The following is a 25,211-nucleotide window of genomic DNA, read 5'->3' on the forward strand; positions in this document are numbered from 1 at the left end:
GGTCAGCTCTGGGGTCAGTTCCCGGGCCAGTTCCCGGGTCAGCCATCCCTGGGGCGGGGAAAGAGCATCTTTGCTCTGATGCCCCAAGGCGCGGTGAGGTTGCTGAATTCCACCCGTGAAATGTGAATGTGATTTGAGTCCCACAGCCAGCCTCCAGCAGTCAAACATCGGGCAGGGGTGCCTGGGTATGTATTTATTTTCATCAGAAAAAAAAACAAGTCCTGTTTGGACAATTACATTCATTCTGACGCCGTGTCCGAAATCCATGATTCAAGGTTACTCTGCTTTGATCCCGTCTCTTCTAGATTTATTCTGTTTCTGGGGGCCCTCCTTCTCTCTTCCTTAAGAATGATATTCCTGACAGTTCTGTCCCCCGCTTTCCTCTCTGCTAATGATATGCATATTCTCGGTATTACATTCACACCGTTGATTACGACCTCTCTAGATACTGAAGACCGTGTACCATTTCTCACCCACCGATCCTCCCCTTTGAACCCAGAGCCAGGCATCCTGCTGACCAACCGCGCTCTTCTGACCGAAATCCCCACAGGTCTGTCACAGCAACACGGGAGAAAATGATCAAGCTTCAACCCACTCCTTCTCCTGTGCTCTTTCTCCCGAATGCAGTCATGTCACAAATGTGCAACGCCTACGTTTCCCGCCGGTCCATTCTAGGTGCGGGGTTACTGGTGACGTAGAAAGAGGAAGCCTCTGGGCTCTGGAAGCTAAGTTCTAGTAGGCAGGAAACAACAGTGATCAGCTAAAAACTAAATATACACGTAGATGAAGTTTTATAGAGAAAACTGAAAGCAGGATAGGAGAGGAGACCGCAGAGCATGCTGGGAGTGCTGTATCGGGCAGGGCTGTTAGGGAAGGCCTCTCCGGGCAGGTGGCACTTCAGCAGCGGCCTGGAGGTCAGGAAGAAGGTGGTGGGTGCACACAGCCCAAGACCGGTGTGGGCGGGGGGCAGAACAAAGGCCAAGGCCTGGCGGCGGGTGTGGCCCCAGAAGCACAGTCAGAGAAGAATGAGGAAAAGACCTCACACCAGCACGTGTTTCAACAGAAGAGACGCTTCCATCATTTTCATAAAGCTGACCCCTGAAGCGAGGTTATTTATGATCCCAGTTAAGGCCGGGATGGAGTGAAAGTATAAATGTCACAGGCACAGAGAAGTGTCCCCAGGGGTTAAGGCTGTTTGCTCTGGGGGGCTCTGACCTACCAAGGGCTGGGCTGTCCCAGTGTCCATGGCTTGATTTGACAACTCCGCTGTGACTCTGATCACACCAGCTTCTGTGGGGTGAAAACAGCAATGCAGTTTTCTTCCTGATGTCTCCTTTTTAGTTAGATTTTCACCAACTTAGTGGCTTAAAATAGCACAAATTTGTTGTCTTACGGTTCTTTTTTTTTTTAATTTTTTATTGTTATGTTAATCCCCATACATCATTAGTTTTAGATGCAGTGTTCCATGATTCATTGTTTGTGCATAACACCCAGTGCTCCATGCAGAACGTGCCCTCTTTAATACCCATCACCAGGCTAACCCATCCCCCCACCCCCCTCCCCTCTAGAACCCTCAGTTTGTTTTTCAGAGTCCATCGTCTCTCATGGTTCGTCTCCCCCTCCGATTTCCCCCCCTTCATTCTTCCCCTCCTGCTACATTCTTCTTCTTCTTTTGTTGTCTTACGGTTCTGTAGGCCAGAAGCCTAAAGTGGCTCCTCCTGCGCTGAGATCAGGCTGCTGGTGGTCTTCTGGACGCTCTGGGCGAGAGTCCTTCTTCTTCCCTGTTCCACCTTCTAGAGCCTGCTCCCATTCCCTGGCTCTCAGCCACCTTCTACCTTCAAAGCCGGCAAGTGAATGCCTCTGGTCTTTGCCTGCGTTGTCGAATCTCCTTTTCTGACTCTAATACTTCTCTTCCATCTTTTAAGGACCCTACGATTATATCAGACCCCCCTGGATAATCCAGGATGATCTCCCGATTTTAAGATCCTTACCTTCAGCACCTCTGCAAAGTCCCTTTCGCCCTGTGGAGCAGCACATTCCCAGCTCCTGGGGCTTATCGTGGGGACACCTCTGAGGAACCCCGCTTTGCCAGGGCCATCACATACCGTGTGTGAGATGGAGCACAGCGCCCTCCCTGAGAGTTTCCTCCTTCGCTTGTGTAATCCTTCCTTCCCTGCACCCCTGCCCCGGCCACGGCTGATCTGCTTTCCATTGCTATCCTGTTGCCTTTTCTAGAATTTTGTGTAAATGGGGCCATACAGTTTGTGGCCTTAGACTACTTTTACTTAGTATAATGCTGTGCTAAACTCTGCAGCCGAGATTCATTTTTGATTCCTTCTTTTCTATGCTCCCCATATTTACCTGTTAGTCTCCTTGATTCTCTCTTACCTCCTAATGTCTCTCAGTATTTTCCTGCTCACAGTCCATGTTCCCAAAGGCCTCTGTGCCTTGACAAATACCCTCATTTTGCCCTGGCTCTTTCCTCTTTCCACTTCTCACTGGTGACTGCGCGCCTGCGCCTCCCGGTTCCCAGGGATGCTCCCCTGTGAGCTTTGCCTGCTCAGCCAGCCCCTGATGCATTAGCTCAGGCTTCTCTTTGCTTTCCCCCCTCACTTGTTGGATCAGAAGCTCCTGGGGACCGGGGTGGCGGACAAGGACTGTCTTTTAACTGCTTTTGTTTCTTTAGCACCCTGCTCAATTCCTGACTCACCTCTCAGTAAACTTTCTCTACCTGTGATCTCAGGGAGGTCTCTGCTCCTTGCCTCCCTCTGTCTCCCCCCTTAACCCTTGGGATGAGAATTTCTTTTGTTTTATTGACTTAATTCATTTATTTTAGCAAAATGAAGGTTAAACGTAGCTACTGAGAAATGAACAGTATTAACAAGAGAGTTTTGTTTTGTCTTGAAGTTCCTTTCACTAAAGAATGTAAAGTGAAAGGTCAGAGAAGGGATTTGCTAGTGCAGATAAAAAAGATAAAAAATGAGGAGGCCTGTTTGACTCCTTTCTCTACCTATAACGCTCTTCTTCATCTGGTCTGCATGACAGATTCCTGCTCATTCTTCATGGTCCAGAAAAAAAATCTGATGGTTTCTTCCTTCTTACTAATAGATCATTTGTAGTATTAAATTCGCATTTATCTCATTGTAAAAAAGATGTATTTATATACACAACTGTCTTTTCTACTAGTTTGCTTATGGAGGACAATTACCGTGACTTTTTAAAAAAACTTTTAATTACATAGTCCATTATGTGACATGTAGAAAATTCTCAAAATATCCATAGAGTCTCAAAACGGTAGAATGGCATAAACTCAGAACTTTGGGGAGAGAAGAGGAAGACAACAAAGGAAGGAGGAAAAAGTGAGGTGGTTTGGATGGAATGATGAGGAGAAAAAAAAAATTGTGTTTCTTTTGATTGTTCCAGGTGAAAATACTGGATATTTTAAACACTACAACTCAAGGCTTTTCTAGAGTTTATATATGCTTCTGCCAAATGAGGATTAATACATATGCTTGGCTGACAAGGAGATTTGGTAATGAGTTTGTTTTAACCCCTGTGTAGAGTAACCCCCCTGCCCAGACCTCACATTGCCATCATCAGAAAGGGCCACCAGATAGTCTACTTTAAAAATTTCCCTCTTCATATGTGTCCAATACATTATTTAAAAGATTTTATTTATTAGAGAGGAGACGGGGGTGGAGAGGGAGAGAGAGAACCCCAAGCAGACTCCGTGCTGAGTACAAGCCTGACGTGAGGCTCCATCCCAGGCCCCGAAATCACGACCTGAGTGAAACCAAGGGTCCAACGCTTGATCAACTGCACCATCCGGGCACCCCTGTGTCTAATTATTTTTTAAAACTATTTATGGAGTGATAGAATTTTAAATTGTTGAACAAGAAACTTTTCTTACAATTTGACCTTTTGGGTCTCTTTACTATTTGTTTATTTCTCCCGGTTTCCATTTCTGTTTCTGGTGCAGACTGAAAAGGTCCAGATCCTTAAAAAGCTCTGCAAGTGATTTTATCCATTACAAATATGGCCTAGTTTTATGTCTTTTGTTACATCCAAATTATATTTCATATAACAGTTTTGTTAATTTTTATTTTTTATTTTTTGCCTAGATAATACATTCCTCTGGTTCCAAGTACTTGTAGGTATAAAGGTCCTCCCTAGTCCAATTTTTAAAGAGGAAAGAAAAGAGTTTTATCTGAGCCCAAGTTAGGTCAGCTGCTCCGGATACACAATCTTCACAAAGAAGAGAGTCCTCCGGGGAGGGAACATCGGGTACGGGGTTATATACGTTTTTTACATTTTAAAAAGTTACAATCATGTTACATCATGATGAAGAACATTCCAGAAAGTTACAGACTTCACCTTATGTTTTTAGTATGCGTGAGGCTGTATGACTTTAATCGAACGGGAGCCAGGGGGGTTTTAAAATTTTTCTTATCTTTATGCTTGGAAAACTCCTTTTGGTTATTTTCTTTAAGGAAGGAGACGTACATAGTGCTCAGGGCGGAGATGGAGCCCACGCTCTGAGGTTTTGCTGAGTCATTCTGACCTGGGTAAATGTTAGCGTGGAGCTTCCCCGGGAGCCCAGGGGCAGGGCCCACACACAGGGAAGGTTGGACATTTCCTTTATTTTACCAATGGTCTTAGTTTCTTCAAAAAATAGTATGACTTACATTCTCTTCTTTGCCAGATACCATTCTAGGTGAGTGTGTGGAGAGGAACCCCTCCCTTCCCATGTGGTGAAAAATTGGGCTGTGCCCAAAGAGAGACCTGGTCTTTGCTTTAGCTGTTGGGAGATAATCCATGTCATACCTAATAGTAGGATATATCTTTAGGGTGGATCTGGCTGCATACCGTAGTCATCTCAGAAAGACCAGCCATGTGATTTAGGGTGAAGGCTTTGTTACTCTGTCAGCCCAGAGAGTGAGTTCAATCACACGGGGTCATCAAGCGCTTATGTCGATAGAATGAAGCCCCAGTAAAAACTCTGGACGTGGAAGCTCAGGTGAACTTCCTGAGCTGACAATACTCTGCATCGTCACACATCGTTGCCCGGAGGGTAACTTACGCTGAGGACAACAGGAGTTTCCTTTTGGAACTCTGTCAGAATCTGCTCCATGTGTATTTTCTTCTGGCTGATTTTAATCTGTGTCCTTTCCCTCTAATAAGCTGTAACCAGTGAGTATAACAGCTTTGATGAGTTCTGTGACTCCTTCTAGCAAATTATCCAACCCAAAGGTGTTTTGGGGAAACCTCAAAACTTGCAAATAGTGTCGGAAGTGAGGGAAGTCTAGGGGACTGTGCCCTCCCACTTTGCTGTTTGGCTAACTCAGGTGGAAGGCTGAACATCTCTTCTGATCTGACAATGCCTCTCATGAAACTGATCGATAGTAGTATAGCAAATAAATTTAATTATGTCTAACACCTCTCTTTTTACAATATTAAAGAGCAAGTCTTTGCTGATTTTGTAGGAACCCTCTGAAATCTCAGCTGGATTTAGGTGCAAATGACATCAGGATTTGATTTGAGGAAGAAAAATAGCAAAAGGTGTCAGGTAGTAAACCTAACTAAATAGGATCACAAGTTACTGAGAAACAATACTTGGCTGCCTATTTAACCAAGTGACAATAAAATTTTAAATGTGACACAGAAGACTTTCCGTTTCTGCTCCAACATGTGAAAAGTTTGGGACTCACCAGTCTCATTCTCAGAACAAGAGAAAAGTTGAACACTCTGAAAATTAGTAACTCTCCTTATATATATCAGAATATTGAGGCCACAGGGCAGCCTCCCGACCTAAAACCTGGAGAGAGGTGCAGAGTGAATCACAGTCACCAGGAGCAGAAACTCACAGCTGGTGAGAATCACAGGGAATGTTCGAGTAAGCCCAGGGAAGGCGGAAACGGGGGTGGGGGTGGGGGACAAAGTATAAAACAAAGAACAAGGGAAATGAATAGAAAATATTTACAAATACAAATCTTTCTTGACTTACAACGGGATTACGTCCCGATAAACCCATCATAAATCGAAAATATCGTAAGTCAAAAATGCATTTAATACACTTAACCTACAGAACATCATAGCTTAGTTTCACTCACCTTAAATGTGCTCAGAATGCTTACATTAGCCTACAGTTGGACAAAATCATCTAACACAAAGCTTATTTTGTAATGAAGTGTGAGTATCTCACGCAATTCATCGAACACTGCACTGAAAGCGAAAAACAGGGTGGCTGTGTGGGGACAGAATGGTTTTCAGTGTATGGGTTGTTGTCCCTTGTGATCCTGCGGCTGACCGGGAGCCGCAGCTCGCTGCGCAGCATCACCAGAGAGGATCCCACCCACATCACAGCCTGCGAAAAGATCAAAATTCAAAGTATGCTTTCTACTGAATGTGTATTGCTTTTGCACCATCGTAAACTGAACCATTGTAAGTTGGGGACCGATGGCACAGTCACCCTCCCTTACACACAGCTGCACTTTGACAGTTTCAGTTGCCCGCGGTTAACTGGGGTCTGATAATCCTCCTTCTCTCACGTCATCAGAAGGTCAGTAGTAGCCTCAGGCTACATCGCAATGCCTACTAGTCATTTAACTAATGCATTTGTCAAAATCCATCGAACTGTACAACACAAAGAGTAGATCCTAATGTAAACTATGGACTTTAGCTAGTAACAATGCATCAACCTTGGTTCATCCATCATAACAAACATATCACAAGACGTTAATAATAGGGGCATCTCTGAAGTTAGGAGAAGAGGAAATATGGGAACACTGTACTTCCCATACAATTTTTATGTAACTTTAAAATACTCTAAAGAATAAAGTCTATTTTAAAAAATCAACATAGGAGGTAATATGATTATAAATAACCTTAGCTGTTTCAAAAGAGGAAAGACTTTGTTATCTTAAATAATCAAGGACGTACTAAAAAAAGATGGTTCTGGGAGTTAAATTCTGCCATTTTGGGAGGAAATGAACTGAATTGTCACCATAGTGCCAAAGCATGTCATGGTGGGGGCTTTCGAAGGGGGCTTGGGGGTGGATTTGGAGTTACCCATAATACCAAGGTTAAACAAAAGCCAGCAACCAAACCAAACCAAAAGAATTCTCAAACAAAGAAGTGAAATTAAATCCTTACCAACCTACCACAGATGAATGTGTGGAGCACCTGGATGAGGAGCTGGGTTCCCTGTGGGATCCCATGAGGAAAGGAGCACAACAGGCTTGGGAGGACTCCGTGTCTGGGTGGATGAGATGGGTGTCCCAGGTGGGCTTTTCCTCCTGTGTGACTCAGGATACCAAACTGTCAAAGACAAACACCAGATAAATGAGGACATTGACTTTATTTAGGGTCTTGCGATCCAGAGAGCACCCCAGATTGAAGGATCGGAGTGTTCTCTGCAGGGTAGTTTGCCATAGACTTTTATAGGGATAGTCCACAACTTCCAGATGAGGTTATTTGGGATTGTTTTGCATTGGAGAAGCTTCAATCAGATGAGTGGGATGTGTTCATTTGTGTGTCTAGCTACTTTCAAGGGGATTGTACACAAAGTTAGCATAGCAGGCCTGAGACTGTTCTCCTTAGGAAGGCCTGCTTGGCCCTCGGCTGGCACCTGGGAACTCAGATTTTAAGAGAGTTCCCACCATTTCCCAGGTGACAGGAGTGGCTCACTGCCTAAGCTTTTCATGTTAACCATACAGTTTTTGCTGAACACCTGCTTTCTTTCTGGGTCTGGAATTCTGATATATGCTAGGCATCCCCCTAATATCTTGGGTACCGAGTCTTTAGTGAACTTGCCTGGTGGACATTTTTCATGTGTTGTCACAATTTTGGGTTGAAGGAATTAAGCCCATCCTGTGTGACTTGCACCTGGTTTCCTCCAGACTTTTCCCCATGTGCCTTTTCCCTTTGCTGACTTTGCTTTGTATCCTTTTGCTATAATCCATAATAGCTGTGAGGACAACTATATGCTGAGTCCTTGAGTCCTTCTCAAATCATTGAACCAGGGGACACACAGGGACAAACAGTTCTCATCTTAGCTAATCACTCATGAGACAAAGAACAAGAACTTGGCTAGGAGTGAAAGGGGAAGGGTCTGTGTTTGGCCTTATCAGCAGATTTGAGCAAAAGAGCAAAGACTTGTGTTTGGCCTTGTCCATACCTGAATACTATAACTTTTTGCATTATATAGGAGGTGGGGTTTGTTGACTGCAAATATCTCATATAATTTTTGATATGGGATATGCTAAATTATTATTTTTTCAATTTTTTTCAATTATTAAAATTTTCAATTTTTTCACTTTTCCATTATCCAAATAATAGATACTCCCATAATGCAAATATTTAAAAAAATATAGAGAAACACCAAAAATATCTTATTCTCTCCCCTGTTAATAATTAGTATCATTAGTCATCAAAAAATACAAGTTAAAATCACAAAGAACTTCCACTGCATCCTGGCCTGAAGAGCCAAAATTAAAATGGCTGACAATATCCAGTATTCACTAGTCTGTGGTGTGACCGGAAGCCTCATTAACATTGTTGTTAATAGTGTACACGGATACATGCATTCTGGAAAACTGTTTAGCAACAGTTAAACATACATATATCCAGCATACATGACCTAGCAATTTCATACATCTATCTGCATATCTATGTACCTATCTATGTATACATGTATATATGTATCTATTTATCTGATAGATGAGTGTTCATGTTCACCTAAAATTTGCACAAGAAGGTTCCATGATTTTTGTAACCTAAAACTGGAAACCAAGAGCCCATTAGCATTAGAATGGACAAGTACATTGTGGTCTGACCAAATGGAAGGTGATGAAAAGGAACAAACTGTTTTCATAGATAAAAACACAGATGAATCTCAAAGACAATATTGAGTGAAAGAAGCCAGATAGAAGAAAGCAGATTCAATTTGATTTAATGTATGGGAAGGTACAAAATAAATGACAGCACATATAGTGAGAGTTCAGACTGGTGGCTGACTTTGGGAGGATAGCAAAGGAGAGGGATCCTGAGAGAGCTGAGGTGGTTACCCAGGAATGCAAATTTGTAAAAATCATCAAGCTGTGCACTTAAGATTTGCACACTTTATTGTATGTAATTTATACCTTAATAAATGAACGGGGAAAGGAATAAAAACAACTCAAAGAATAAAAAAAATATTTGTGGTCCAAACTAGAATTTATCCCAGATGGTGTCTTGAATTCTTCCAGCAGGAAGATTTGAATCACTATACTCCAACGGTTGTCTAATTCATATCCTTAGAAACCGTATATAAAATTTTCGTTATCACTGTTTTTTCATTCTTCCTATAATACTCAGGAAACTTTGAGTATGTTTCCCCATTGTCTAATTTTTATGTAGGTATAATCATTTTTGAAATGGGCGCAATGTTACATTTGCAGAAAACAAGACAAAGACTTTACTTATTTTTCTTGAAATGTAGCATCCAAAAAGGAAAATAAGCTGTTCAGAGAAGGTTGTAAAAGTAATTGACAAAAAAACGCCTTAAAGACTGGCCGAGATAGCTCAGTTGGGAGAGCGTTAGACTGAAGATCTAAAGGTCCCTGGTTCGATCCCGGGTCTCGGCAGGTATCTCCTGTTCTTTTGCAGAAGTCGTTGACTTTCCCATTACTGATTGGCTGTGTAAACCGTGAATACCCACCCATACCAATGTCAATCACCTTCCAATAAGTTGAGTCCACAGTGCCAGTGATGTGGAAAGGAGCTACAGACATTTACCCTCATCATGGAAAGGGCCCTTGTAAATTCTTTGGCAAAACACAATTCTACGTCCATACACCTAATTCCTTCCAGCAATTCCTTGAAGTAAAGAAAGAAAACCTCCCAGTGCCTTTTTCAGAGCACTCGGGTGTTATTAAGTGCATCTATAAGAATCAGGGCATGGGCACTTTCAGTTCTTAATTACCTCTGTTCCTGTCTTCACTTAGTGTTGGCCCTTACGGATCCTTACATTGTTGTCAGCACTTTGAATCCTGTAAAAAGTTTTGCTTATCTTATACAGCATTTGGTTTTCAGCTGCTGAGACAGGCCTAGTGCGTCATTTTACTATGAAGAAAGGCAAGAATGATAGTATAAGCATAAACTGAATTTTAGTAGTATTTATTAAGATTATATGGGATGGTATATATACATACGTATATGCTGTAAAATATAATAGGGATTCTTAATATTGATTTATTATTTTTCCCGAGGAAGTGTTGGATAATTCATAGACTCTAATCTGGAATGTAACACACATAATTTGAAATTTTCTTACAAGACATTTGAGGCAGGTATTCCCTTGTGTATTGCCAATGATGTAGGTGAAGATATTAAAGGTATGCTTGACTATGCATAGAATATTTTGAGGAGGATAAACAAGAAACCGAGCGCTCCGGTGGCCTCCCAGGAGGATCTGGGGGGAGTTGGAGTCTAAGATCGGTGGAGATTCGTTCTGTACCACGGTGTAATGTTAAAGGACAGATCTTTTAACAGTCCTTCTTTTGATCCGGAATCACTATTAGTAAGGTTCATACACAATATTTCATTCAAAAGCAGGGTACAGAAAAATACAGTTCTTGGATCTGGAGCCCTCAGTCTACCCGGGACGTAGCTGAAGGTGGGGGTGAGGACAACGGACCCCTATCTTGGGTTTGCCAACTGGGAAGGTGCTGGTTTTTCTGGGAGAGCGAGTGCCCGGCGTGAGTAATCCTCGCGGACACCCTAGGGCGGAGTCGGGAAAGTCAGGGAGGCCTGCCCCCCGGAAACCCCGCTCGGCCGCAGGAGGGAGGGGTCAAGAGTAACCCTTTTGGGGTTGCAAGGCCCGCACACAAGCGAGGTGCGTCGCGGCGGCTTTGCCTGCGGACCTCGGGGTCCGGGACACGCTCGGGGATGCGGCTCACCGCGGCGACAAGCAGGACGCAGACTGCAGAGGCCGCGTCGGAGAGCGTCCTTTCGCGCGGGGTCGAGGCTCGGAAGCCCCGGGCCGCGGGCGAGGGCCCTGCCGGCTGGAGGAAGGCAAGGGGGACACCGCGGGACTCCGCGCTCCACCTGAGCGGGGCCACCCGAGGACACTTCGCTCCCGAGCCGCGTCGGCCTTCCCATCAACAGTCGTCACTTGTTGGTCACTTAGCTCCCAGTGAAAGTGTTCGCTGAAAAGTGCCTGGGCGTCGGTCAGCCAGGAAACCGGGAAGTTACAGGGGGACTAACACGGCGGCCCCCCGTCTCCGGGGAGGGAGCCAGCAGGCTCGCTGGGCACCGCGGAGCGCGCCTCGCCGACGCCGGCCTCCGCCGCCCGGGCCGGGGTCCCTCGGCTCGCGCCCCGCAACCTGAGCGACGCACAGAACGTGCCGTCGGGGGAGAACTTGAACGCTCAGCCCGCGCCGCCGCCGCCGCGCCCTCTGCAAAGCCCCGCGGCCCCCCTCTCCCACCCCTAACGAGACAAGTCCCCCCGACTCAGCGCGTGACCCGGCTGCCGGGGGCCGCCGTCCAGCGCCCCACCGCATGGCTGATGGCGTCAGGGCAGGTGTCTGCGGGCCTTCCGCGACCCGGGGCCCCGGAGCCTTCCCTCCACCGCTCGTTTCCTCGCCTTGGAACAGCCTGAACTTAATGGGACATTCAGTTACAAGTCGTGAAAGACAAGTGTGCGATTTGTGCTCCAATGCTCCAGACGTGCCTCCAAAAAGGGGGGACTCCCTTCACCAACAACTGGAAATCCGGCTACAGCGCACCCTCCACAGCTGCACTAGACTCAGCCCCTGCACAGAAGTTTCTCCGTGGATTTTCTTCTCCAAATCCGAAGAACTGAAAGGATGTAGACTCATTACAGTCTGTGAATATGGTTGAAAGGTCCCCTTAGAACGAGGGGGAAGAAGAGAAGAAATTCCTTTTAGTTTCAAACAGAAATGTAGAGAAACTTACCTTTCTAAAAAAAGGGCCCTGTCCTCAGGGTGGCCGGTTAGCTCAGTTGGTTAGAGCGTGGTGCTAATAACGCCAAGGTCGCGGGTTCGATCCCCGTACGGGCCACACGCGGTGACCTTTTGGCCTGTCTGGCTGCCCAACGCAAACCACCTATAACCCCAAACCGCCAGGGCCACAATCGAGAGTCCAGACGTTGGCCCTCTCAACATGAAGGCTGTGTATTTTCGTCTCGCTTCGCTTGTTTTTAATAAAAAGTAACGTAACACCTGCTAGGAAGACTTTACCGAAGAAACTTGAGGGAGTATCGTGGGAGCCAGGCGGCTGTGCTTTAGGAATGGGGAAATTGAGGACTTTTTGAAATACGCCTGCTCAGTTTTCAGTGCAAGTCAGGAGACAGTGTTATCTGGGCGCGTCATAGAAGTTTGAAGCTTCAGGGGAGAGAAGCAGTCGTGCGCAGCGCGACCCGGTCGGCTAGGCCGCGAGACGCGCGCTGTGTTCCCGTCGGGTCCGTGCTCGGTCCCTCCTTTTCATCGAGAACCCTCCGTCCCGGGTGCCTGCGAGGACAGGGCGCCGAGCGCCGCGCGGGCCGGGCTCCGTGCACCTGCGGGCGCACCTGCTTTCTCTGGTTTGCTCTCCGCCCCCAAGGCGACGCGGGGCCTGCAAGTCACCTGCGATGCGCACCGAGGAGACGAGCTGCACTTTCGGAAATCGGCCCACATATGAAGATGATTTTTCGGGGTTGGTCTGAGGACTTCTTCCCCACTTGGCAGTGATTTCTCTCCAGCCTCTACGCGCGGCCTCGACGCGCAGGGAGGAGGCAGGTCTGTCCAGAGAGGCAGCCCGAAAGCTGCCACCTCCCAGGTCTTCCTTACACTCTCATCGTTTCCCGGCTGTTTACCTTTGCAAAACAAGGGATTCCTCCCTGTTGATTCTCTGTCCCCTCGGGGGGGGGGGGGGGCTCTGTCCCAACGAAGGCTCGGCCGTGCACGTGGCGACACGTCGGGGGTGCGTGGCGACCGCGGTCTTCAGAGCCAACCTCTGTCTAAAGGGCTCAGCTGAGGCAAAGGGCCGCTCGCACCCGTGTCCCCGCAGCCGAACCTTCCCTGCCTCAACATTTCCCCAGGAGATGTCTGTCCCCTCTCTCTTTGGTGGCCACGCGAGGAAGGAACTGCGCAGGAGAGACCTCTAGGGTGAGGACTCTTCCCAGTGGGGAAAAAACATCGATGGAGAAGACACTGGAAGAAAAGTCATTGTTTATTTTTCTTTAGAGCTTCTTTGATTTTAAAACCTTCCTTCTAATGGTCTTTTTCAGCCAATCTCCTGTCTCAAGTTCAAGAAGCGATGACAGAAGAAAAGCTTAGAGGATCGTTCCTTTGATGCTTCTGACGTCTCTTTCAGGCTCAGCGGACAGTCGGTGCGGGAGAGCATCCGCGAAAGTGAAGGATCAGTTCCAGGAAAGTGTATTCGAAAGACTTTAAGGATTGCTTCAATGCTTTGTTAAAAAAAAAAAAAAAAAGGTACCTAGAAAGTGTGAAGAAAAAGTGAACTCAGCGAGCCAGCCAGGAGTCGAACCTAGAATCTTCTGATCCGTAGTCAGACGCGTTATCCATTGCGCCACTGGCCCGCACCTGTCATAAAGCTATCAATACTTGTATTTTTCTGGTACTACACACAATTCATATCAGACGAAGAAGTGGTTGATTTTTTAATTTAGACAGGGATTAGGAACAAAATCTGTACCAATTCTGGGAAAGCATAATTTATTTTGTGACTGGTTTGCATTATCCACATTTACATAAAATGTTTTCATTGAAAATAGGTCAGTCTTCACTTATTTTCTGACTGTATGCTTTGGAAACTTGTTTGGTGCTTAGTAGCTGTTGGTTTTATTTTGGTTTTGTTGTTTTACTTGAACGTATCTCCATGGACTCAGTTTCCACGTTCTCTCTTCACTCCTTACCCAGTTTATATTAGTGCCTAGTTTTGAGCTCTTCATTACTGCCCTCCCCCACCCATAGTATTCATCTGCCCACAAATTGCAATAAACACAAAATGCAATAAGGAGGCAAGAATTCAATATAAGTATACATTTTAAGAATGGCATTTGACAAAGAAACTTGGAAACCAGGAACTCATTTACTAACAAATACAAAATTGGCTTAAATTTTACTTGGCTCTTCAAAAGAGCTGCAAATGCAAAAGTGCTTATAAAAGAGAGGTTTAGTCTGCTGAGGGGACGAGGTTTCATATGGGCTTGAAAAGGCAAAGTCAGAAGTCCAAATATCCTCTCTGTGCCTCAATTTCCTTATTTGTAAAAAGTGCTTCAAAGAGCACTTGGCAAATATGATGGAGTATTATCCTAAATTTTTTATGGCTCTCACCAGCCTTTGATGTCAGTACAAACACTAAAGATTACTGCCTGAGAATGCCTTTAAGGAAGCTGCTGGCTCTGTGATCAGAAAGGGCATCTATTCCCCCAAATTTCAACATCTCCCGTGTTCTCTTTGCTGCTGTGCTCAGGCACTCACCAGATTTAACAACTTCACCTCCACCAGCCAGTGGTTTTGAGCGCTCCAAGTCCGAAGCTCGGTGTGAACAGTGGGGACACTGAGCTGGCACCCAGACGATGAAAGACGATGGAACTCGTAACTAGGGGGCGCTGCCCTCCTAAAGGATTTGAGTTGTAAGTTGGAACTGCCGCTTAAGAGCTGTCCTTGCGGTGCTGGGCGGGGAGCCATTCAATTTTGCAGAAGCTTCAAGGGGTGGGCCCCACACCAAAAAGCACAACGCTGTGAGCAGGATTTGAACCTGCGCGGGGAGACCCCATTGGATTTCGAGTCCAACGCCTTAACCACTCGGCCATCACAGCCCCTCGTCTGAGTCTTTCATTCATTAGAGTGAAGACAGGTACATGTCATTTACCATGTAGCGTGTTAGAGAGAGGATGACTGGTTCCTGAGTGTCCTCTCAAAACCTTCTCCAAGCCCAGGCTTCCATATTTCACTTAATGGCAATTTCAACTTTTCAGATATTTACGCAAAAATCTTGGCAACACCCTTGACTTCAGTTATTCTTTCATTCCACATATGTGAGGGGATTCTCGTTTCCTCTCCCCTCAAAATGCATCTAGATCCGAACAACTTCTCACCACCTAACTGCGATCACCCCGGGCCACCACATCTTCATCTCTGACATGGGATATTGCAAAAATCTCTTAATAGGTTTCCCTTCTTCCATCCTTACAAAACACTCAATGATAAGCAACCAGAGAGATCTTTTTGAACCCAAAACACTTTGAGCACAGCTTTGCTCAAAACTCAACAACATCTCCTCATTTCATCAGAGTAAATGCCAAAGCCCCCACTTGGGCTGGTGAGTTGCCCAAGATCTCGTTTCTCCCACTGCACCCCTTGCTGGACTATTCTTGCTTTGATATATGTATGACCCAGCCCCTTACCTACTTCAGGTGCTTTCTCAAATATCAGTTTATCAGGAAACACAGCCTGAACATTATATCTAAGCCCTACACTCCCCTCATTCCAGGACTCCTCCCTGTTCTTTGCTTTATTTTTCTCCATATCACTCATGGTCCTTTAACACACTATGCACCTTATTTATTTTGTGTGGAACCTTGTGAATTATGGTTCAAACGCAAGTACTCCTGGCTCCACATTACATGCTTCATCCTTAACATCTTTTTGGATATGTGTGTATTTTCTTCAAATTCCCAAAGCCCTGATCTTCACAATTTCCATATGTAAGGAGGAAGAATTTTTCCTCTATTCTGTTAGGTTTGTAGCAGGGGCCTATGAGTCCAACTGACAAAGGATAGGTTAACAGGAGAAAAAGTTTACAAATTTTGTTGATGTGGATTTTTTTAATTTTAATTTTACATGCATGAAGGCTTCCCAGGAAAGAAACGAGAACCCAAGGAGGCAGTTAGACTCGAAAGATTTCATACCATTTTAACAACATTGTAGGGAAGTAGGTAGACAAAGAAAAGGGGAGTTTGGGCTTCTAGGGGCAACATTTGTGGGAAGGTAACTATATGGGGAAACTAGTGGAAGCGGGGATTATTTTACCAGGATTTGTTTCTGCAGACTCATCTTGGTGCTGACTTTCCATCTCTAGTGATCAGGGTAGTTCTCCTCCTCTGTCATGAGAGACGAGAGGGGAACACCTTCACAAAGGGACATTTATGCCCTGCTTTTAAGCAGACAGAGAAAGACAGAGAGCCCTTTCTGTTTGCTTTTTCTTAATAGCTCTCAGCTCAAAATCATCCTTACGCTAAAGTGGCATATTTCAGGGTCTCAAATACTCGCGTTTTTTTTAAGTCTGAGACCCTCGAAAGAAAGTACAAGTTCATGGCTAAAAGGAAATAGGCTCAGAAGCAAAAAGCATGTGTTTCCGCCCGGTTTCGAACCGGGGACCTTTCGCGTGTTAGGCGAACGTGATAACCACTACACTACGGAAACCCCGCGGGGAAGCCCGCCCTAAAAGTTAGTATTTCTTGATGCCCCAGGTCTTTTTTCTGGAGGGATTTCCCTTTACGAAGTTAACACTGTCATATACCATTAGAAATGTTCTTGCCAAATATATCTACTATAATGTTCAGAGAAGCCTGTTTAGAACAGCCAAAAAATTGGAAACTACCCCAGTGCCCTGATGGCTTTCTAGAGAAAATGACACCAGATCGGAGACTTCATAGATGAAAAGAGTATGATGAAATATGATGCAGAGAAGTTAGAAAGGGGATTTTTTCATTGGGAGCTGAATGGAGTGGGCATGATGTTGGTGGTGGGAGGATATCCAAGGATTTGAAGCAGGGTATGGAAATAAATTAGATTAAAAGGGAATATGTGGGCCAGATGAGAGAAAATGCGGGTTGTGCCTTCCAAAGAGGGGAAGGTATATTTAAATCTGAATATGAGGAGAGAAGTTGGACTGCTAATTCTTGGAGTGTAGATGTCATCAGTGAAGATTTCTTTTTTTTATTAAGATTTTATTTATTTATTTTACAGAGAGAGAGAGACAGTGAGAGAGGGAACACAGCAGAGGGAGTGGGAGAGGGAGAAGCAGAAGGCAGACGCTCAATGACTGAGCCACCCAGGCGCCCCAAGATTTCTTTTTTTAAAAAGAATCAAAGTGTAATTTACATAATTAAAATGCACTAATCTTAAGGACACAGCTCAATGAAAAAAAAAGTCACATCAACGCATCGATTCAATAAACTCAGAAAATGACAGCCAGATTAACCATAAAGAAAATTGTAACTACCCAAATTATATTGAAATGCTTGAAAACTAAAATTTAAAAAATCTTAAAAGCAGCTGGGGGGAAAAGAGAATACATTTTAGGTTAAACAAAGATTAAATGGAATAATAAATATTAAATCAAAGAAAGGCAGAAAAAGAGAAAAAACAAGTGGGACAAACAGAAAACAATTAACTTGATGATGGACTTAAATCCAAATATAAATAATTGCATTTAATGTAAGTGAGATAAACACATAATTAAAGGCAGAGGTTGGCAGGCTAAATAGTAAAATAAAACAGAGAAAAACAGGAGCCACCTGTACGCTGCTTACCAGAGACACACAAGACAAGGAAAGATGACAGGTTGAAAGTCGAGTGGTGAGGGAAGATATACCTCGAAAAAATGAGCCATTATATCAATATCGGATATATATCAATATCAGACAGAGTAGACCCTAGGGTACTAAAGACTCTCTGCTTAAAAGCAGGGCATAAAGATAAAGAGACACATTCAATAACAATAAAATGAACAATTTGCCAAGAGGACTTATTCTCATATGAAGCAAAACTGAGAAAACTAAAACAAGAAATAGAACAACCACAACTATGGTTGGTGATTTTAAAGACTCCTTTGAGTGGCTGATGAGAAGCTGAAAGAAAAGGGGAAACAAGTAGGATATAGAGGATTTGAACCATAGCTAGTAACTGATCAACTTGACCTAGTTAGCACTTAAAAGACACTACACTTAACTACTGTAGAATACACATGTCGAGAATGGCTTTGATGACCAATCTTGAAGACAGGGGGGAACAAGAGGAGGCTATTATAGATTATGGTCAAGAAGAGATATTGAAGACCCAAATAGAGACCAATAGAAGGACAGAAGGGAAAGACATCTTACTCATGTTGAAGGCAAAGTCAACAGACTTTGTGATGATTTGATGGTGGGAGGAATCAAAGTTAACCACAGGTTTCCAATGGGATTGATGTTAGTTGAGTTTATGGTGCACTGTGTTAGTGGTACCTATAAAAAATCCAAGTGGAGATTGAAATGTGAGTTTGAAGCTAGGGAGAGATCTGTCTTAGATGTGGATATTTGGGGAGATTAGCTCCAGGCAGGCAATCAAGAGGTTTAGAGTTGATGAAGAAATTCTGAAGGATGAAGGATCAACTCCAGAGACTCTGCGATGAGTCAAGATGTGAACATCAGCCCTGGAAAGCACCAAGATGCTTGAGATTCTTCCAGTTGCAATCATGTGTAGGTACAAGACTCAAGAACTTAAAACTTAACCATCTAAGAGTGTTTGACACTCCTAAGTTTGATGTGCTGTGTATGCGGAATTGTAGACACAGACTCAGCATTAAACAATCCCAATACAGAGAAGAAACTGTGATAACAGGTAACAGGGAGAGATGAATCCAGAAGATCTCAGCTGAGTCTGCAGAGTAATGATTTCCAGAAGTAGTTATCCACAGTGTGGTCATTATCACATTTGTTTCAAACCTAAAGTTTCCTGGTTAGACACCAAGTGGACATATTTCCTAACCATTTCCCTTTCCCTGACATTTCTCATCGTGGCCATGCTTTACCTTTCACTTTTTAATGGACATTTCATTCAGGTGAATTCACCAAACTATCCAATGCCCAACTTCACCAATGAATAGCTAGACATGAAGAAGAAAGAACCACACAGCTGGTCTAAAACAACAGCACGCCTACTTTAATAGCACAAAAGAGGAGAGGTCTGTCTGAGGATCCCAAGCCAGGGAACATTTAATAGGGGAGGTGGTTTGAATAAAGAATAACTTGTGTCAGGAAAGAAATAGCATTTCCATTACAGAGAACTCCCTTCAGCAAAGACACAATTGTGAATGTCCAGGACATGGTTAAAACTGTCTTACAGAGTAGCCACCTTTTATCATTTAGTGCTGTTAACCACTCAGTGCTTCCGGAGTTACATGATATCATCTGTTAGATTCAAATTCACTTTAAGGAGTTTTAAAAAATAGTCCTCTAACATCTTTGCATTCCCAGATGCTCAGCAATCAACAAGAAATTAATCCTTTCTTAGTAATACAAAGAATATCTGAAAGGGCATGTTGTTAAAGTGGTTGAGTCTCTGTCACTTGATCTCAAATGGTAGGACAAAGGGGCAAACCTCAGCTAGGAGTCCTTAAATTACTCTTGGTATATATATGTTGGGAATGCTTCTCAAGGGCCTGAGTATTACAAGATTCATCCAGTGTAAATTCAAGTTCGTTCCTACTCACCTAGAGAAAACATAGGAGGTTAAATCACAAAAGCCAGGAAGAAAGGAGGACACCAGGCCCCGCTGGGATTCGAACCCAGGATCTCCTGTTTACTAGACAGGCGCTTTAACCAGCTAAGCCACGGAGCCAAGTACAGCAGCCCCTCCAATTGCATCTTATTTGAGTATGATTTCACACACTTCAACTGTAATGAACTTAGTAACTAGTTTACCAGATGTTTCAAAAACAAAAAAGAATAGACATTGTCTCAGCCAAAACCAAAGAAGAATGTTCTTTTGGAAGGATGAACATAGGGACTGGATTGAGATGACTGTCTCTTCTTGGATCAGTGTTTCAATGTGGACACCCCTAGATTCGCTAGACTATAAACTCTGGTGGCAGGGACAGAGCCCTTTGTTGAACCCAAAAGGAAAAATGAATTGACTTTATACTAACCACCATTTTGTTTTAACCACACCTATGCTCTCCTCTATTAGTGTGGAAAAGTACAAGCTACTGGTCAAAATCAACAGGTGTCTGACACACGGTTGCCAAAAGAACTGCGAGGATATGTTTGCACCTGTCAGATGGCGCTTAAGGATGGTGGCACTCATTTCCCAACTTCAGAAATGTTGACTGCCGATGGCTCACAACTGGGTTGGTCTCTGGGAACTGTCCTCAACGGAAGAGGCACCTTGCTCAAATTTACACCTACCATTGGGGGTGCTCACATCCAAGACTGGTTGATGGAAGAGTATAAAGGCCTCCCCCCCTCCTATTGGACTCAACGCAGGACATTTCTGAAGGGCCATTCCATGATCAAATACCCCTGAGAGAACAGTGGGGCCTCTGTTAAACTACATCAAGCTCAACTTCTGCCTCTTGCCGACCCCGCTTCCCTTACCCTCTCTTATTTGCTGATTCTAAGAGCATTCCCAATAAAACTGCCCACAACCTGACCAAAGGCAAGTGACTGATGCCTCCTTCGATCTCTAGAGGTCAAAGTAAGTCTGAATGTGGCCCAGACTCAGAAATCATTTACCACAGCAAGTGCCCTGGTAAAACAAGAGTGGTAGTATTAATATTCTACCCCACAGACTTACAGAACTGTTGCCACAGAACCATAAAAAAAAAAAAAAAAAGAAGATATCTACTAATTGGTTCAAACGATGTATAAAGTTAGTTAAAACGTGCTCAAGGACCAGAAGAATAATTTATGATATTAGAAGCAAGTACCTGGAATGGGAGGTTAGAAACTAAATGGGAAATTTAGCTAGTCAAAGAATATGATTCTCATTTCTAGGAAAAAAACGAGAATATCAAGTACTAAACATCTTACAGACTATAGTGCGTATCCAGAAGAAGACCATATAATACACAGATGTGCACATATGTTCTTACAAATGGAGGGTAAAGGTGTTTAGAATGTACACAGACCGATAAGCTTCTGAAAATCCTAGTACCCCTAGCTCAGAAAGAGCCGTGGTGGGAAGAAGAGCAGCAGAGCGCGGCAGCGAGAGCGGAGGAGGAGAGGACTCGGCGGCTCCGTCGGCCCCCCCGGGGCGCGCACCTGCCGGCAGGTGCGTCGGGCGCCGGCGGGAGAGGGCGCACCTCCGAGGAGGTTTCCCGCCGTCCTCCTGAGCCTCCCGACCCGGGTCAGTCTCGGCGTTTCTCCCGGGCCAGATGACGGCCCTGATTCTGGTCACGCCCTGCCTCCCACAGCCCTCGGCCTGGTCTGGGGGGTCCCCGCGGGGTCAGAAGCTCTTCGGCGACCACCCCGGTTCCGTGCGCGCGCCGACGCCAGCCCCGCACTCGGGCGCCACCGCGCGTCCGGTGAGCCGCGCTGCAGCTCCACATCGGCGACCCTCGGGGCGGACTGGGGGGGCGGCGGGGGCTGCGGGTCCCGGGTCCCCAGGGTCCGGGCGGAGCTGGCCTGCCGCGAACAGGCCCCAGGAGCCGGGAGCCACCTGGTCCCGCTGCCGGACGTTGGCCTGAATCTTCTCAGGTTTTCCTGGAAGAAGCGTGATGCCTTGAAGCGGAGAATGGAACTTTTTCCCTCCCTTCTCCCCCCTCTGCCCCTCGAGAGGGGAAGGGCGCAAAGGGTGGGAACAATTCCCTCTTTTTCTCAAGATAAACCTCAAGATAGGAATGGTGTTTCAGCCCCGCGTCGGGCTCCCTGCTCCGCGGGAGGCCTGCTTCTCCCTCTCCCGCTCCCCCTGCTTGCGTTCCCTCTCTCGCTGTGTCTCTCTCTGCCAAATAAATAAATAAAATCTTTTAAAAAATAAAATAAAAAAAAAAATGCTGTTTCAGTGGCGTTTAGAGGACACAATGAATATCCTGGCCGGTTAGCTCAGTTGGTTAGAGCGTGGTGCTAATAACGCCAAGGTCGCGGGTTCGATCCCCGTACGGGCCATGTGCGCGCTGCTTTTGCGTGGCGCATGGGGTGTAATGGCGACCTCGGGCTGCGCCGAGTGGACGGATCTCTGAGCCGGTCTGCGGCGAGGTCTGGTCCTCACATGGACGCGGCCGAGTACCAGCCTCCGCTCCAGGCGCTCCTGCATCTCACCAGCAGATCCAGCTTGGCAGCAAAGACCAGGGACAGCAGACAGCGTTGGTCTTGCTTTGTTTTCCTGTGAAGAAACTGTTTTTGGAGAGGGGGGGGAATCCCTGAATTAACCAGTTGTGGAATCACCCTTTATATCACTCCTTCTGGGTCATTCTGCATTTCCCAGTTCAGTTTAAAGAAAAAAAGGCTAAAAAATGAGAAAAAAATCTTCCAAAACTTTAATAGTAACAATGACCAACATTTTTGTATTTCAAAAAGAAACTTTAAAAAGATAATAGAGATGTTTCCTTTTCACCCTTATTCTTAGCCCACATCTCAAAATCACTTCCTAGGTAATCTCTGTCCATAATTCCTCATTTATCCTTACTGGTTTTCCTTGGGCATGTATACGTAAATATTTATATTGATTATTATTTTTCTTCTTTTTCACACAAAAGATAATCATTTACTCATTGTTTTGCATTTGCACTTTTTTTCTTAGTATATCTTGAGTATTTCTAATTGCACTTTCTACTTTGTACGCCATCAAAATTAAAGCTTATTTTCAAATGAGTTGGTCCTGCCAACCAGAAGTTGAATCTGGAAACCTCTCAACATTGTACAAAGTATAGGCTTTTCCAACCCAGGGAAGGAGGTAGTGGAAATTATATCCTTAATTTTCTCTAGTGTGAACAAAGCATTTTCTTTCTTAAGCCATATCACATTTAGAGGCTTGAATATGGACTCCCAAACAGCTCAATAATCAAAAGAAATTATGTACAATTTTAACAAATATTTATTTCCTTGTGGAAGGAAGGTTTTAATTTTGCTCATTATTGCCCCCCCCCATGTGTACATAATGAAACTTTGGGTTTTTTCCTCCTGTTAATCAGTCTCATGTAAATTTAATTCTTAGACCAGCTAGAAGAAACTTGAAGGGTAGAGAAAATTCTTCCTCTCCATCAGTACAGCAACTGCAAAGGCCCTAAAACCAAGTGAACACACAGTACTGTAGAGATAGATGACCCGTGTGGCTGAAGGAGGCTGGCAAGGAAGAGGGTCTGGTGCTCTGGCCTCCCCTGCCCATTTTAGTCTCAGAACGATCTCTAGCTCCAGGCGGTCCAGCTAGAAATTCTGCTTCTGTGAGGTAGGTTGGTTGATTTGTGGGCTTTGTCATTAGGAAATAAGGAAGAAGCTGGTGAAGGGTGGCAGAATATGCCAGCCCAAAATATGACACTTTGGCACAATGATCACTTTGAGCTAAGGGCTTTTGAACAGCATCAGATACAAGAAAACCACTCCAAACTTTCTTCTTATTCTTAAAAGTAGGAGATAAAATTCCCATGTGAAAGATGTCTTCTTTATACCAGAAAAGTCACACTCTAATTCTCAAGGATAGAAAGTTGAGGCTCAGGGAAATCTTATTAAATTAACCCTAATCTTCCTAGTCACTTCACCCAATTAATTATCCTAGCTCCAGCCCCGTTGCCTCATCACATTTTCCTGATTTTACTGCCCTTTGTCCAATTCAGTATATGCACATGCAACTCTATCTGCTTCTTTGGGTCATTTCCTTATGAGGGATCCCGTGTTACATAAAACACATTAAATAAAATTGTCTGTTTTTCTGTTAATTCGTCTTTTGTTACGGGGGCTCACATCGAGAACTTAGAAGGGCAGAAGGAAAGACTATTTTTGCTCCTCTTCACTGGAGTGAAAGACTGGTTTTCTGCTGTGTGCCTTCTTCAAAGTCCACAGGAAACAAAATCCAGACTGTGGAAAACCTCAAGTTTCTTCTACAGATAAAAGGAGAGAGAGAAAAACTATAGATTCAAAGAACTTGAGAGACATATATGTTCAAAGGCTTGTTTTTTAAAGAGTATATGTGTAATCTATCTATATATATGCTTTTTGTAATATATTCTATATTATACAGATTATCATTATAATATCTACATATAATTGTAATATATTATAGAACCCATTTATAAAATATATAAAACAAGTGGCAAAATTTGAACAGTAATTGAATACTTGACTTTATTTTTATTTTTAGATGTGATCATTGTATTGTGATTGTTTTTTCAAGTCCTTATCTTTTATTTTTGTTTATTTATATTTTTTCCTTATCTTTTAGAGATACGTACTTAAATATTAGTCCTGTGCCAGTTATACTGGAGCCTGAGGCAAAAGGAAAAATCAGTAATACTGATTCCCTACTAAAAGCTTGGATACTGTCTTCATTATGGATCTTTTGCATTGATTTTTATTTTTAAAAAATATCGCTTTAAAATATTTTTTCGTGTGCTAAGCTTTTTGGTAAGGCTTCAGTTTCGTGCCCAAGGCAGGTACTCCCTCGCCTTACCCTACCCCAGGCTGAGCTGAAGTTACGGATGATTCAGGTCTGAGATTTACTTCAACGTGTAGATGGGGGGAATGAGCGCTGGGGTTATACACGAATAAAACTGCATGAGTTGATAATTATTGGAAGTGTTAGATATGGTTATCGGGCTCATTATACTATTCTCGGTCAAACCCGAACCCCTCCCGGCCCATTTCGGAGGCCGACCCAGGAGAGAGAGACCCGGGTGGGGTAGTCACATCGCGAACCGACCACCGAGGCGCAGAAACCTCCAGGTTCCTAGAGCGGACCGGAAATGACGCCCGCGGCGGAGGCCGAGCGTCCGGTTGCGGACCCGAGCGGTCGCTGTGCTCGCGGTGCTTCTGCGGCCCGGAGCTGCAGCGGAGCGGGAAGGCGGCTCCCCGGGTCCGGAGGCCCCGCAGGACCGCCGTGGGCTCTGAGGCGGCTCGAGAAGGGCCAGGCTTCGGAGCCTGCCACCTGACGAAGGCGGGACGTGGGGGGACGTGTCCAGGAACGTAGGTCTGCGACCGGAGCTGCCCCGCGGCACACAGGCTGGCTCGGGAGGCGCCCGGCGGAGGGGGAGGCAGTAGTCGCTTCTCCTCGGCCTTCGGGAGGGAACGGAGTGGATGACGGTGCCGAGTCCTCGGGCCCGGCAGCAGATGGCACTGGCCTGGCCGCTCCCCACCAGATGCACCCGGAGCGGCCTGGCCTTGCAGACGGTAGGACGTCCCTATTTGTGCGTGTGGTTGGGGGTGGGGGACGCACGGAGGGGCTCGGGTGCTGGGCGGCAGGTGCTGGGGTTCGCTGCTCGGGCTCGGGTGCTGGGCGGCAGGTGCTGGGGTT

At 45.0% G+C, this 25,211-nt stretch overlaps 7 non-coding genes across 7 annotated transcripts; 3 read left to right on the top strand and 4 right to left on the bottom strand.

Annotated features, from left to right (window-relative positions):
* Positions 1 to 9,550: 9,550 nt before the first annotated feature.
* On the top strand, positions 9,551 to 9,623 carry TRNAF-GAA. Its single transcript has one exon. It is a non-coding gene; the product is annotated as a tRNA-Phe (tRNA).
* Positions 9,624 to 11,986: 2,363 nt separating this feature from the next.
* Positions 11,987 to 12,060, top strand: TRNAI-AAU. Its single transcript has one exon. It is a non-coding gene; the product is annotated as a tRNA-Ile (tRNA).
* A 1,446-nt stretch (positions 12,061 to 13,506) lies between these two features.
* TRNAR-ACG lies at positions 13,507 to 13,579 on the bottom strand. The gene has a single exon. It is a non-coding gene; the product is annotated as a tRNA-Arg (tRNA).
* A 1,163-nt stretch (positions 13,580 to 14,742) lies between these two features.
* On the bottom strand, positions 14,743 to 14,824 carry TRNAS-CGA. Its single transcript has one exon. It is a non-coding gene; the product is annotated as a tRNA-Ser (tRNA).
* Positions 14,825 to 16,357: 1,533 nt separating this feature from the next.
* On the bottom strand, positions 16,358 to 16,430 carry TRNAV-AAC. The gene has a single exon. It is a non-coding gene; the product is annotated as a tRNA-Val (tRNA).
* A 3,106-nt stretch (positions 16,431 to 19,536) lies between these two features.
* Positions 19,537 to 19,610, bottom strand: TRNAT-AGU. Its single transcript has one exon. It is a non-coding gene; the product is annotated as a tRNA-Thr (tRNA).
* Positions 19,611 to 21,800: 2,190 nt separating this feature from the next.
* On the top strand, positions 21,801 to 21,874 carry TRNAI-AAU. Its single transcript has one exon. It is a non-coding gene; the product is annotated as a tRNA-Ile (tRNA).
* The last annotated feature ends 3,337 nt before the right edge of the window (positions 21,875 to 25,211 follow it).

Source organism: Phoca vitulina, unplaced genomic scaffold, assembly GCF_004348235.1.
Source record: "Phoca vitulina isolate PV1807 unplaced genomic scaffold, GSC_HSeal_1.0 scaffold125, whole genome shotgun sequence".
NCBI classification, from domain to species: domain Eukaryota; kingdom Metazoa; phylum Chordata; class Mammalia; order Carnivora; family Phocidae; genus Phoca; species Phoca vitulina.